This window comes from Choloepus didactylus, chromosome 7 (genome assembly GCF_015220235.1).
Source record: "Choloepus didactylus isolate mChoDid1 chromosome 7, mChoDid1.pri, whole genome shotgun sequence".
Taxonomy (NCBI): domain Eukaryota; kingdom Metazoa; phylum Chordata; class Mammalia; order Pilosa; family Megalonychidae; genus Choloepus; species Choloepus didactylus.
The window spans coordinates 8,339,037-8,352,889 of record NC_051313.1 but is presented as its reverse complement, the minus strand read 5'-3'; the positions used below and the strand labels follow the sequence as shown (position 1 = coordinate 8,352,889).

General features: G+C 43.6%; 1 protein-coding gene across 1 annotated transcript in view; it reads right to left on the bottom strand.

Annotated features, from left to right (window-relative positions):
- TXLNB (taxilin beta) overlaps positions 1-13,853 on the bottom strand; it is a 71,123-nt gene that overhangs the window by 40,339 nt on the left and 16,931 nt on the right. The window lies entirely within an intron of this gene.

Sequence of the window (13,853 nt, the reverse complement as noted above, 5' to 3'; positions counted from 1 at the left end):
CCCCCCCGGAGCCCAGAGCCCCTCCCCCAGCCTGGCCTGTGGCTCTCCGGGCCTCTCGCACAGCAGGGGTCCAGCTCATCTTCTGCTGTCAGCTTGGGGGATCCCCTCACCCCCCTCCACTTCCTTGTTCCCCACCTTCCTCTTTCATGGTTTGCTTCTTCTTTTGTTGGAACATACCCTTCATGACTTCCTAAGAAGCATTTATGGGACACTATGTAGGTCTGAAAATGTCTCTTTTTTTTCTGTACTTTTCTACCACAGGCTGCAGGGAAGCAGATCTGTTATCATTAAGATCATATGCCTTCAAATCAGGCAGCTCCGTATGAATTCCAGATCTGTTCTTACTTGGCTTGCATTTTAGTTTCTCCAACCTCAGTTTCCTTCTCTCTGAAATAGCCTATTTATCTGGTTGTTATAAGACTAACACAATAAATGTGCTCTAAAAGAAACTAATCTCAGTAATAATGTGCATTAAGTTCCACCTATGAAATGGTCATTAATGTTTTCTACACTGATGGCATTTTGAGAGTGTTCCTGCCCAGAACAAGTTTTTGTCTGGGAGTCTATTGATCATCTCCTGGTCAGGGTGTATGTAAACTTGACCTTCATGAGAGCTGGCTTGTGTGGGGTAGGTGTGGGGGATGCAAATCTTTGCATGTTATGCACCTACTCAGCAGACATTAACTCTGTCTTTCTAGAATGGAGAAAATGTGAGCTTGTAGCCAAAAAGAGATGATTTTGTATTAGTCTCAATAGAAAACCATCCAATGAGTCATAACATTTCATTTCTATGGTGACACCTCTTTAATTTGTGCTGATTGTGGGAAATTGATCTCCAGAAGTAAAAAGTATAACTCACACCCTCTTACAGAATTTGGTTTTATTGCTTCCAAGCATAGGCAGAAACTAGACTTAGGCCAACAAAGATTATTTCTAGTAAAGGGTAAAATGGACTAGCTTTCATGAATAGAATAAATAGTTTGAAATTTGCATAAATATCGGGTGCTACACTTTTGCTTGAGAAGAGTTCCACTTCTTAAGTTGCTTTATTTGACTACATATAAATTTTTTCATAATAACAATTTAATCATGCACTTCTTTTTATAAGAATGCAGATAAATTTTAGACAAAACCCCTTTACACTGATTCTTGGTTTAATCTGAACTATGATTTGGCAGCATGCCTTATTCCACAAGGGAGATTTGGCTAATGCCAATGCTTTCTTCAAAGAAGGTCAGAGTATCTGTTCTACTGTAGTAATGTAGGACCTACCCGTCTTTGAAGAGCCCCCCCCCCCCCGCCCCTCTCCATTGCTGAAAGCAGTAAAGATCCAGGAGAGTGGGGCTGTGTGTGGCTTCTCCATCCAGAGCGCGCCCACCCAGGGTGGAGCTGTGTTCTCACAGCAGCCTTGGGATGCAGCATTGAGGTTTCCCTAAAAATCCTCCACTTTTCCAACCCTTGCCCTCTGGCAAGTAGACCCGAATCCCACACGGCCGAAGCATGGTGCTGTTTGTCCCCTGGGTCCTGTCTAAAACACGTCACCACCTGCCTTCCCAGCTGTTGTCCAGGCTGCCCCTTGTCGTAGGGTCTTTGCTTGTGGCTGCAGATAAGCAGAGAAGCCCTGCTGCCATTGAAATACTAACCCCACGGCCCAAGGATCTGTAGTCTCCCACTTCCTCTGGATTGTGTTCCCTACCAGACACTTGGGAAAGTGTGTCCTGTTTGAAAGAATTCTGGTTACAAGGCACCAGCATTAACTTGCTAATGACCAGAAGGAGGCAATAATGTGATGGACTGAGTGACAGCTGCTGACGGTCCTAACTTTGAGGTCACCAAGCCACCCACACATCTGGGCTGGGATCTCCTGTCAGGTATATTCCTTCCCTTCCTCCCCTCTTCCCATCCCTCCTTGTCAAGGAGTTTGATTGCTACCACGGCATCTGCAGAACCTTGGCTTGGAGGATCCTCACACATCAAATTCTTACCATCTTGGACTCAGAGGTTGTGTCCAGAGCAATGTGCTGCATCCTCAGGTAAATGACATTCAGTGAAAAAAATCACCCTTCCAAATAAGACAGCACTACTTGTCAAGAGGCAAAGAAAGAAAGAGTCTCCAAAAATCATAGACCCATGGTGTTTTGCTGTATAAGTACTGTGAATCCTTCCAAAGGTTTGAGAAAGGCATTTCTTTCAGACAGCCTTTCTGAGGTTTGCTAACAAAAGACTGCAAGGTCCATCTTTCTCTTCTCTGTTTACTGTCAGGAGCTGTTTTGATTCTCATCCCTAAGAGGCATGAGGGCTTCTCCCCACCACTTGGATGTCCATGAGGAACTCCTCTCTGCTGATCACAAGGCAATTCTCAGAAGGGGTCTTGGGTTGAACTGTTGAAAGGAGACCCGCCATCTTGAGGTGTTAAGGAGCAGGATGTTGTGGTCGCGCAGTTATAGCTGGTGGGTCTTCTTCCCTCTTTCAGCACAGTCCTATCAAAGAGCTCTGAGCTATTTTTAAACCCTAAGTCTGTGGTCTTTTTCTCCACAATAATTTGGGGGTCATTTGGGCAGCATCTGGAATAATACAGACTCTGTGAATGGCCGAGGGCATCACCACGGTCAGAACCGAGTAAGCAAAGGCTTAGACCCCTGAGGGCTTCCTTTTTGATCTTCCTTGTCATGTCTCCTTCCCTCCCTTCTGTGGGGTGGGGTTGCCTAGGATGAGCTTTGTGCAGACACAAGCTTTGCTGTCTTAGTGATCACTGCTGACTGAGCCTGCTGGGCTGCCCAGCCACCCTGGAGAGCCTTTCCTGCTCCTAAGATGGTGCATAGGACCAGCTGGCCCCTGGGTGACACTCACTTCCCTTTGGTGCATCTTAATTCAAGGATCGGGAAGAGGCATCCCACTTGTCTATTCATCTTTAAGCCATTTTATGGCCCTCACTCTGCATACATTTGAAATCACAGCAGTTATGACCCTCAAACTGTTGTTTTCTTCTAATGGATCCTGGCAGAGCTGCCTCATTGCCTAACTCCAGGGCACCATTCAAAGAAAACACACATGGTGGGGCCCCTGGTTTGTGCAAGATGACGGGTCTAGACTCAGCCTGGGGTTCTGATGGCCAGACACTGAGGCCAGATGGAATCATGGGATCTGAGGGAAAGAGAAAGCCCCACTTGCCTTCCTCACAGATACCCCAGGAGAGGTCGCAAAATCTTTACAAACATGAGGGAAATCCTCTCAAGTTTCTATCAAGTGCCATCAAGTGCAAAAGTCTACATTTTGGAGGATCTTGGTGGGGAAAATCTAGCTACAGTTACTCCTCTTGAATCATGTATTCTGTGTTTGCAAATTTGCCTGCTCTCTAAAACATATTTGCAACCCCCAAATCAATACTCGTGAGGATTTCATGGTCATTTGCAGACACATGCATAGTGGGGAAAAGGGTAAGTCCCCCACCCAACACGCCTCTCCCCAGCTGAGTCAAACAAGGCAACTTCTGCCTTCTTGTTGCAGTTCTTGCAGTGTAAACAAGTGTCCTTCCTGTCGTACACTCCGGGCTGTGTTTTCCATATTCATGTGCTTTCTGTTGGTGGTTTTGCAGTTAAAATACCCCCCAAATGTAGTGCTGCAGTGCTGTCCAGCATTCCTAAGCCCAAGAAGGCTGGGACGTGCCTTAGGGAGAAAAGGTGTGTTAGACAAGCTTCATTAAGGGTGAGTTGCAGCGCTGCTGGCTGTGGGTTTTCAATGTTAATGAAACAACATATATGAAATAAGGCATCTTTAAACAGAAACACACCTAAAACAAGGGCATGTACTGAGCACTGGAGAAAAATGGTGTGACCAGAGGCTGTCAGGAATGTAGCCCTGTATTTCCCCCAGAGCTGCGGCTCAGTTCTTGCTAATTCCGTGGTGGCAGTGACTCTGTGGAAGAAAACTCCCACTGATTCTGAGAATCAGCTGTGTCATTAAGACGCAGCGATGCCTGGCTGCTGGGGAGACCAGCGCCCGACTTAACCTCCGCAGCCTCCTCGCCGGGGCTCTTGGCCCTGCACCTGCCTCCCCACGAGGAGCCCCCCCACCATGGCTGCCCGGGTCTCCATGCAGGGCCGGGATCCGAGACTCGGCCCCTGGGGTGGGACTCTGCAGTCCTCGCAGACCAGATGAGCAGCGTGGCTGCGAGAGTTTGGAATAATCAGGGGTTTCCCAGGGGAGCGTGTCCTGCACTGGAGGTGGAGCAGGCCAAAGGGCCCTGGGCTGCAGGAGGCTGTTGTGGAAATCAGCAACTCCACTGCCTGTGCCAGACTGCTAGAGAAACTGGGGAGCCGATAAAAGCAAACGAATTTGCCCCCCCACCCTGACTCCCTGCACCCCCGCTTTGTGTGCATTAACAGAAGGGGTTGCCCTGCTGAAAACAACACCAAAAAGAAAAACAAAACAAAGAGCCCTTGGAAGGCTGCTGACATTTTAAGTTTGTTAAATTCAAACTGGTGTCCAGAGGTTTTTGGAGAGGCAAACAAACAGACAATTAAAAAACGAAACATACGCAATTGAAATCATGAAGCTTTATCAGTTAAAAGCTGGTGACTTGAATAATTTGATTCAAATGTTTTTCTTGAATGTATTTGTTGCCATTATGCAAAATACCAGACATGGACTGGCTTTTATAAAGGGGGTTTATTTGGTTACAAATTTACAGTCTGAAGGCCATGAAAGTGTCCAAACAAAGGCATCAACAGTAGGGTACCTTCACCAAAGGAGGGTCAGTGGTGTCTGCAACACCTTTGTTGTCTCGGAAGGCACGTGGCTGGCGTCTTCTTCCTTTGCTCCCAGGTTATGTTTCAAAATAGCTTTCGCCCAGGATGTTTCTCTCTAGGCATCTGGGGGTGTTCTCTTAGTTTCTCCCAGGTAAACTCTGGACTAGCAAAAGTCTACTTTCAATGGCCATCGTCAAAATGTCTCTCTTGGCTGCAGCTACATTGAGCTCCTTCTGTCTGAGCTTTTATAGGGCTCTGGTAAACTAATCAAGACCCAGGCGGAAGGGTAGGGCCACGTCTCCATGGAAATAATCTAAACAAAGGCATTACCCACAGTTGGGTGGGTCACAGCTCCATGGAAACAACTTAATCCTAAGATTCCAACCTAATCAACAGTAATATGTCTTCCCACACAAGATTGCATCAAAGAACATGGCATTTGGGGGAACATAATACATCCAAACTGGCGCAGTATTTATGTATATGTAGCTGAAAAAATAAGGTGACAGTATAAATGCAGGCATATAAAGCTAAATGTTATGTGAATTAAACTAAGTCAATCCTTTTTTTTTTTTTTTTTAAATTTCAGAGATTTATGCTCGAAAAGAGAAATTTAGCTTTGTGTTAATAAGGATAGAACAAGGCCAAGGGAGAGAGGAGAGATTTGGGTCAGAGAAAAGCTCTGAGAGGGTAAACGGTGGCTGTTTTAAACCTCTCCTAACAGCAAAATCCTCAGTTCTAGAAAGCCTAGAGTTGAACAACAGGGATAACAAAAATTAATGCACCCGATTTTCTACCATATTTATTCCAAAATTGGGAGATTTTGTATTGGAAAACCTGTTAAACTTCAAAAGGTAACAATACCTATTTATAACAAAACTGAGAAATTCTGTTTTTCTTTGGAAAGATTTCTGTGGAAAGATTGACACAAATTTGGACTTCTGCATGAAACACTAAAATCAAAATGTACAATTACTTTACTTAAATGGACATAATATTTCTACTGAACTATGTTATTTTGATAAACTCTTCTTATTTTCTGATGTTCTAAAATGGGTTTTGGAAATCTGAATTGGTAAAATGTTAAAATAATCAATATTTTTATTTATGCAAAGACCTCTGAGAAATTGGCATTCTATACCAGTTTCATCTGTAATTAGATTAAGGACATTGTGATTTTGATAAATGCAAATTTATCAGATGATACATTCAAAGTATGTGAATTTTAGATCATGAGTCAAAGGAGAGATTTTCAGTCAATACAAGTATTTCCTTGATCTTCGTGAAGGAAATGAAACTCTTTGCAACTGGCCTGGCACTGGGTGGAAATAATACTGAATGGGAGAATCACTTGGAATCCTAAAATGCAAGTAAGATATTCCATGATATACCCTCCTAAGGGCAAAAAAGGAAATACAAAAAGAAGTGCTTGTAGCTCAGGAAAGGGAGAAAGATCCATTTAAAAAGTTTTAAGATAAGAACAGAGATTAGAAGAGCTAAATTTTAATTGAGCATTTAAGTAGAAATTACAGAAGAGAGAGCAGAATTAATTTGCCACACATCAATTTGTTTAAATTGATCTGTACTTTTAATTGTTCAGTAAGGCTTTGCAGACAGACCTGGTGCTGACAAATTGAAACTCTTTCCATCTTCTCAATGTGGACTAGACTCCCTTCCAGAAGCTGAATATTAGCACCAAGAAGGAGTGGTAGCCCAAAGCCTCCACCTTCTGAGAATGCAGAATTGGCAGCAGTGAGGATGTCAAAGACCAATGATGCAAAACCAATTGAAATGAGAGAAACAAACCATCTGCCAAATAAACATCTCCATTGCCAGGAAGAATGAAGGCTGAAGTATTGGGCTACAACAAGGAACTGGAGCACACACCTGTGGTGGTCTGGAGCTCAGAAAAACATGTTCTTGATCCGTTCCTGTAGACATGAGCCTGCTGTAAGTAGGACTTAACTTCATTAAGGTGTGGCCCAGCTCATTCAGGATGGGTATTAATCCTATTACTAGAGGCCTTTATAAGCAGAATGAAACTTAGACAGAGAGAAAGCCATGGGAAGCAAGAAGCTGCAGGTAAAGGGAACCCAGAAGAGAAGGGAGAGCCCAGAAGAAACCGCCATGTGCATTGCCATGTGAGAGAGGAGCCCAGGACCAAGGATCGCTGGCAACCAACCCCAGAACGCCAGTCTTCAGGAAGAAAGCATCACTTTGATGATGCCTTGATCTGGACTTCTCAGCCTAAAAACCATCTGTTAATAAATTCCTGTTGTTCTAGCTGACTCATTCTGTGGTATTTGCTTGAGCAGCCAAGGAGACTAAAATAACACCCTTTGTGGGATCCCTTCTGAAAACCAAAGGAACTACATAGAAAATATTGAGCTTCATTCAAAATTGTATTGTTCATATTGATATTTGTGTTGATATGTCAGAACTCACGGTCAGATAAAGAAAGTAATTTTTCTTACTTTTTGTTAGTAATGAAGATATCCAGTATAAGAGAAAAGCTATTACAATTATGGAATCCCAGTAAGAACACTGTAGTTTCAGAACAGAATGAGAAATATCAATATAAACTTTAAAAGACAAAGTTTTATAGCTTTGACACTGAAATAACTTAGGAACAGTATCACTCCACATTGCACCATTGAGCACAGTTCTTGGTCTCCTAATTTTTCAGTCGAAGAAACCAAGGATCTTTGGAGAATATTGCAGTCTATGCATCGCCTAGAGAGGTAAAAGTAGTTTGGATCATCTTCTGCTGGAAAACAAGAAAGCTTTCAGAGATTTACAAAGTCATGTCAAAAAGACACAGGAACTTGCCTAAAAGAAGCTGGCAAATTTGACATTAAAAAATTATAATAGACATAGTAGTCAATTGAAACACATTGAATCTATTAAAAAGCCATGATTCCATTAGGATGAACAAAAGGAAAAAAAAGATAATGTGAAGTTTTCTAAAAGAAAATGAAGGAACTAGAAATTATCACTGCAGAGGCTTGCTTTGTGTTTGGCATCATTAGCTCATTCAATGCTCCTGTAAAGAATGCAGAAATTAGGAAAGGCTAAATACATCAGTTAGAAGACATTTTCTGACACAAGGTGGGAAACTTGTGACTGCAAACATGACGAAAGCATGAGAAGTGTCCAAAATTCAAGTGCATAAGATTTTCAATATCCTTAACAGTTGAATAATGCAAAGAATGGGAAAGAATGCACAAGTGCATTGAGTCCAAACGTCTATAAAGGTAAATGGAAAAGTCCAACCCCACCAGATGCACAGAAGGGGTCAGGTCAACCGATGGAAGGTGCTTTAAGGGGAGCCCAAGAGGTGATGAGTAAAGGACGTTGGACAACCTGCTCATGAGAAAATTGGAAAGCCACAAAAGGCAGTAAGATGGGACAGATCTTCAGACAAAAATAAATGCAAGCCAGAGAACAAAGGTGAGCAAAAGAAAAACAGGGCGAGGTGGCCAACCAGGAAACCATGAAAGACCCCTGCAGAAAGCAGCGAAACTGAGAAGCAAGTGCCTGCAGCCTCTGATATCGCTGGAGAGATCAAAGCCAAGGCCACAGCTGTCGGCAGCGTCTCCTCCGGACCCTGGGAAGTTTCTTCTAGTTAGTCCACAGGTATTTGTATCAAGTCCCTCGTAGCGAGTTTTTGGTAGCTCCAGAAACACAGTTTAAAGGAGAAAATCAGACCTCAAACTTTTTTAAAAAAAAATGTAATTAGGTAGGTGCTTTTTCCGTTTTAGTGCAAATGTTCTTTTTAAAGAAGTGAATGACTATTACATGTCAACTTAACTTTCCTTAGGCTGTAGGAGTGCAGCTTTAATAGCCTGCAACATCAAGCATAACTAAATAGCAATTTGAAGTCATAATCTTGCAGTTAACCTAACTTAAATATTTAAAATTACTTACCATTTTTACCTTTTTTTTTTTTCTTTAGTAGAATTGTTTCCTAAAAAGCCTGCTCTCTGTTCTAGGCATCCTCATTCAAATTGTGGAATCTTTTGTCGTGTTAGCTCCGTTTTCCCTTGTTACTTTCTTTAATGGAAATTTTGAGCACGTGGCGTATATGCTATTAGATCATATATTAGAAGGAAATTAGGTCAAACAGCTTATCAATATTTTAAAATATTGGTACTGAGATCTCTATTTGGATAATTTGCCTATATTTTAGGCTGGAAATCCACTGGAAATTTGTTTGGAAATGGGTGATAACAGCATGGAGTTTTCAATTTTCAGTACTTGCATTACAAATTGTTTACAAATTGTTTCCTAACTGCTGTGGACTGATCATCAAACAAAATATGGAGTATGAAAGAAAAAAATCAAATGGGAAATACAGCTATATATTTTGTGATGTTTTCATTTTATAAGTTTTCAGAGTCTAAAGAGACTTGGGTCCCAGTCATATTGAATGTCTCGCCCTGGAGAGGAGCTGTCAGTTTCTAGGGTAGTTGGAAAAATTGAGGGTTGTGAATAATGCGATTCCAGGGAGTGGACTGGATGATAATTTCCACCAACTTTGTGAAATTGTTAATGTCCTAGTGATAAATGAAGCTTTACATGTAGCATCAGGTCTTGGGAAAGATGCAGTTCTTCCATTGGTCCAAATCTCTGATGGTAAATAACCTCAATGAATTAGGAAGGAACTACTTTCCTTAATAAGCTTGCATCTTTGAATCCCCTGAAGATTTAGAACTAAGTTTAGAAAAATTTAAAACAATCAGAGTGATTTACTAATATTTGTGTCAAATAGGGAACTATAAAATCTATCCAGAAAAAATAGCCCTGATTGTAGCATTGCATCATGTTTCCCCACAAGGACTTATTTGACAACATCCTTACTAGACTGAGTTCCTGGGGAACAAAGATGGTGTCTTTCATCTTGGATTCTCATCAAGAAGCCGGCCTGGAGTCAGTGCTGTGTAAATATGTAGGAAGGAATAAATGAGGTCCCCAAGGTTGCAGCAGGATTTGCTTCACAGCAGTCTCTTCTTCAAGGGGAACAGAGAAACATGTCTTGTTCCAGGACCCCTGGAAGCCACTTAGCAGGCTCCTCACTCCTGTAGCCACCTTGACTGGAGTAGAACTAGAGGAAGAGTTTTCCCTGAAGTTTCTGATGGTTGGTCCAGGTGGTAAAGGTCAAGCTTCAGGGTCACAGGCCATGATGTGACCTGGAAGAGGAGGTGCCTCTCAGCCGGGCCTGCCAGCAGCTCAGACGCCACGTGGCTCAGGCACGAAGAGCGTTTTCCTTTCAGACCCCGGCTAAGTACCTGATACCTGGAGCCACAGATAAGACACTTCAAACCATGTCCTCATGACAGCCCTTCAAATATTTCAAAACCACTGGGCTTTTTTTCTAATTATTCTGCTTTCTTCAATCGTTCCCCACGTGGCATAGTCTCTAGACATTCCTTTAACCTGGTTTTCCTCTAGTTTGTCCTTGTTTCTCCTGAGTGTTGGTGCCAAGATCCAGAACGAGCACATCCCTCCTGGTGTAGGTTTCCAGAGCAGAGGGCAGTGGGGCCACTGCGGCCTTCTGGGTTTGGTGCTTCCACCACAGCCAAGACTCCATCATCTGCTCGGCGGCCGCTTCACGTCCCTGAGTATTGCTGTGCTCACAAGCAACACGAATCCTGCACAGTAGTTGTTACTGGGGTTGTTTAAAATGACATATGTTAAATGTGGTTCTCCGGTTCTGTGCTTGGTATTTTGAACCTAAGTATTGGACTTGCAGCTCCATTAAGCTGATAGGTTTGACTCGTTTATCCAATTTGTTGTGATTCTGTTGATTCATAATTCTATCACGGGAGGCTTTCAATGCCAGGCTTTTGCCATCTGCACTTCTCATGAGCCTGCCCACCACGTCTTCATCCAAGTCACTGATAAAAGTGTTGAATGAGACAGGCTGGGGAGAGGCCATAGCACACCGCTGGTGCTCAACAAATATTTACCAATTAAATCATGAATTCGACTGAGGGAAAGGAATAGATTTATTGTCTCTGAAACCTTACTCAAGCTGAGCTTGTGCCTTTTCAATTGTTGTCTTGCTTTTCCAGAGGTTTCCAGGACAGCCTCATTGCTCCCATTCTTTCTTGTGAGGCAGTGTTCGATATTACTAGCTCGTGACATTTGCAGTGGACACTATCATGTATGTAGTGCTGCGTAAGAAACCTCCCCAAAATGTAGGCATCTAAAACAGCCATTTAGCACAATTCTCTTTGTCAGCTAATGCAGAGGGATTCCCTCCCACGGCTGTGTACAGCGGAGGGTCCCGTGGTGCTGGGCTCAGCGGGAACCCCTGGGACAGCTGGGTCTCCTCCACCTGTGGTCCTTCATCTTCACGGAGGCTGGTCCAGGTTTCTTCACTGCAAGAAGGGAAAGCCCTGGGTGCGAGCCCTTGCCGAGTCTGCCAGTGTCGCGTTTGCTGACACCCCCGGTTCACCTGCCCATGCCCAGGGGTACTGAGGAGGGGCGCACGGAGTGGGGCAGCCGGGAGGTGTGCTTCACTGGAGGGCGTTAATGTAACAGCTAGCCTCAGACACTTCCAAATGTTCACAACTCATTTAGGGGTTAGGAGAACGAGCCTTGCGATTTACCTTTCCTTATAATTACCTTTAGAGAAAATCAATTGCTATAAAACTTTTTTTGAGAGACAGGGAAGTTGCCCCCTATTGGAGGAGACTGAGGAGACAGATACAGAATGCGATGTGGGATCCTGAACGGGGACCAGAAAAAGGACATTGATGGGACAACTGGGAAAATTTGAGTAAGGTGTTTTGAATTGATGTTAATTCCTGGTTTTGATCCTTACACTGTGGTTATAGAAGATGTTTTAGGGGAACCTGGGTCAAAGTACAATACTGACAATATTTTTGAGAATCTAAAATTTGAAAATAAAAGTTAAAATTAAAAAAAAAACCAAAAACTTTACTTAGTATGTATGTAGGAGATCTTTTATGAAAGAAGACCTGGGTGTTGGGTAAGTATGAAAAAACTGAAATTAAACATTTCCAGCTTAAGTAGAGTTTATACAGACCTGCTAATACTTGAAGAATATTTTCCATTAATTTATAGTCTTGGCTATGAAGATTTCTAAAGACCCCGTGCTGTGCCTGTGCCTAGAGATGGTTACAGAAAATGGATTTTACATTATTTTAGTCTTTGGAAATCTTAACAAGTGGCTTTGTAAACACAATATTGAACTTAGTCCAAGATTTTTAAGTTTTCAAAGTACAGGAATTATCAAAGCTTAAGAAATAAATATAACATTTGATCTGTATAAACATCTAAAAAAATTGATGGATTTTATCCAAACATGTTTTCTCACAGAAGTTTGCTCCCCATTAGCCAGAACACATGGCTCTGGGACCCAACGGCGGCTGCGCCTCTGCATTAGGCTCTCCTGCCCTAGAGATTCTAGAACCGAGGGAACAAGCTTCCACAGAGCTCCACTGGTTCTGTCAATGTTAAAGTGAATCTGACACCCGGCTACTTGGAGCTCGAGATTCTATGGAAAAAGGGGCCAACGGGCGGGAAAGACTGGGGTGGAGGGGAGCATGGCGGCTGCTAGGAAGTTGGTTGGAGTCACTGGGGACCTCTTCCGACCCCTGTCCAGCTGCAAATGCCAATGAATTCCACTGCCGTGTACACCGGAAGGACCCCCGCAGCTGACCCACGACTGATGGAAGGTCCCGTCTGGAAGCAAAGGGAAGACGAAGAAGGAGGATGAAGTGGAGGAGGGAAGGCATAAATATCCCAAAGGCTTTGTGGGAAATTACAGATACAGTCACTGGAGCCTCTTCGTGTCTTTACCCTTTGATTTGCCACGTGTTTCAATCATCTTCTTTTTCTTCGCTTTCTTTCCCACTGCACTGTTGTGGATGGTGCGTTGGTGGTGGTTTACTGTACAGTTTAGTCCCTGCTGTGTTGCATCAAGATGGGGTTATGACTATCACCCCGAGATCTTGGATTTAGGGCTGAATGCAGGAAATATTGAGACTTTGGGTTGTTTCCTTTGTGGGGATGGGTACACTTCGGGGCATATGGTGGGCTGTTGTATTACGGTAGACAGGAGCACTTATTTTGACAGGTAGCTAAAGGAAGAGTGTCTCACTCAGACACAGGAAGCCCAAGTGGGGGAGTGCTTTGCCATGTTGTGGGCTGCCCAGCATCCCAATCTTATTCCTTTTCAAACCTCATTCCCAGTGAATCAGTCTGGGAGAGCGGGAGGGCTCAGCCCACCACCATGAAAGCTAAAGGGTGGGGGTAGGGGGTGACTCCATTCCATCTCCTGTTTCCCTGACGGCTGGGATGCGAACATCTGACCAGCCTTGTCCAATCCTACCCCAAGTGGAACTTTGAATCTGGGGAGTCATGCAGTGATGCAGGAAGCCCCAAGTATTTTGGGGGTGGTGGTGAGTGCCCAGGGGTTTGAGAGTGTTCCCAGCAGCGCCAGCATGATGGGAAGAGGTTTCCACAGAAGTGTCTGAACCAGAGCATTTCTGGGCCTGGACTCTTCTGCTTGAACTCCCCCAACACCTTACTCAGTTCTAAACCTGGTTCTCCATATTCCTTGGATTCAGCTGGTAAGCTATAAACTCCTCTTCTGGTTAAATGTGCCAGAATCAGTTCCTGTTGTTTGCCTCCAGGTGCCGGAATGGTGCAAACACAAAGCCTACATCACAGGGCTCTGTCGATGTGCACTGAAGCTTAATGTATTTTCCTCCATCCTTTCCTCTTTGCTGTCTGTCCGGATGCACTGTGAGCCTTTAAAGCTGATTTCTCTTCACTGACCCCCTCCAGAATGGTGCTTGGCATGTTGCCTTGTACAAAGAAAGCGGTCAGTATTGCCCCTTGTCCAAACTACACGCTTAGTAAGGAAGGATTCTTTACTGTTCCCTCAAAGGTTCTAGACCACAGGGGTGGAAATATGAAAGGGCACTGGCAAGCATGTTGACACAGAATTGGTGGTCGTATTCTGGCTAGCTTCTTTGGTTTTAAATATTTATAATGCTTATGTGGTAGAAGAGTCAAAAATGCTGCTTTTTACTTAACAAGTGAGTTGGGAAATCCTTCTTGAAATTTTGC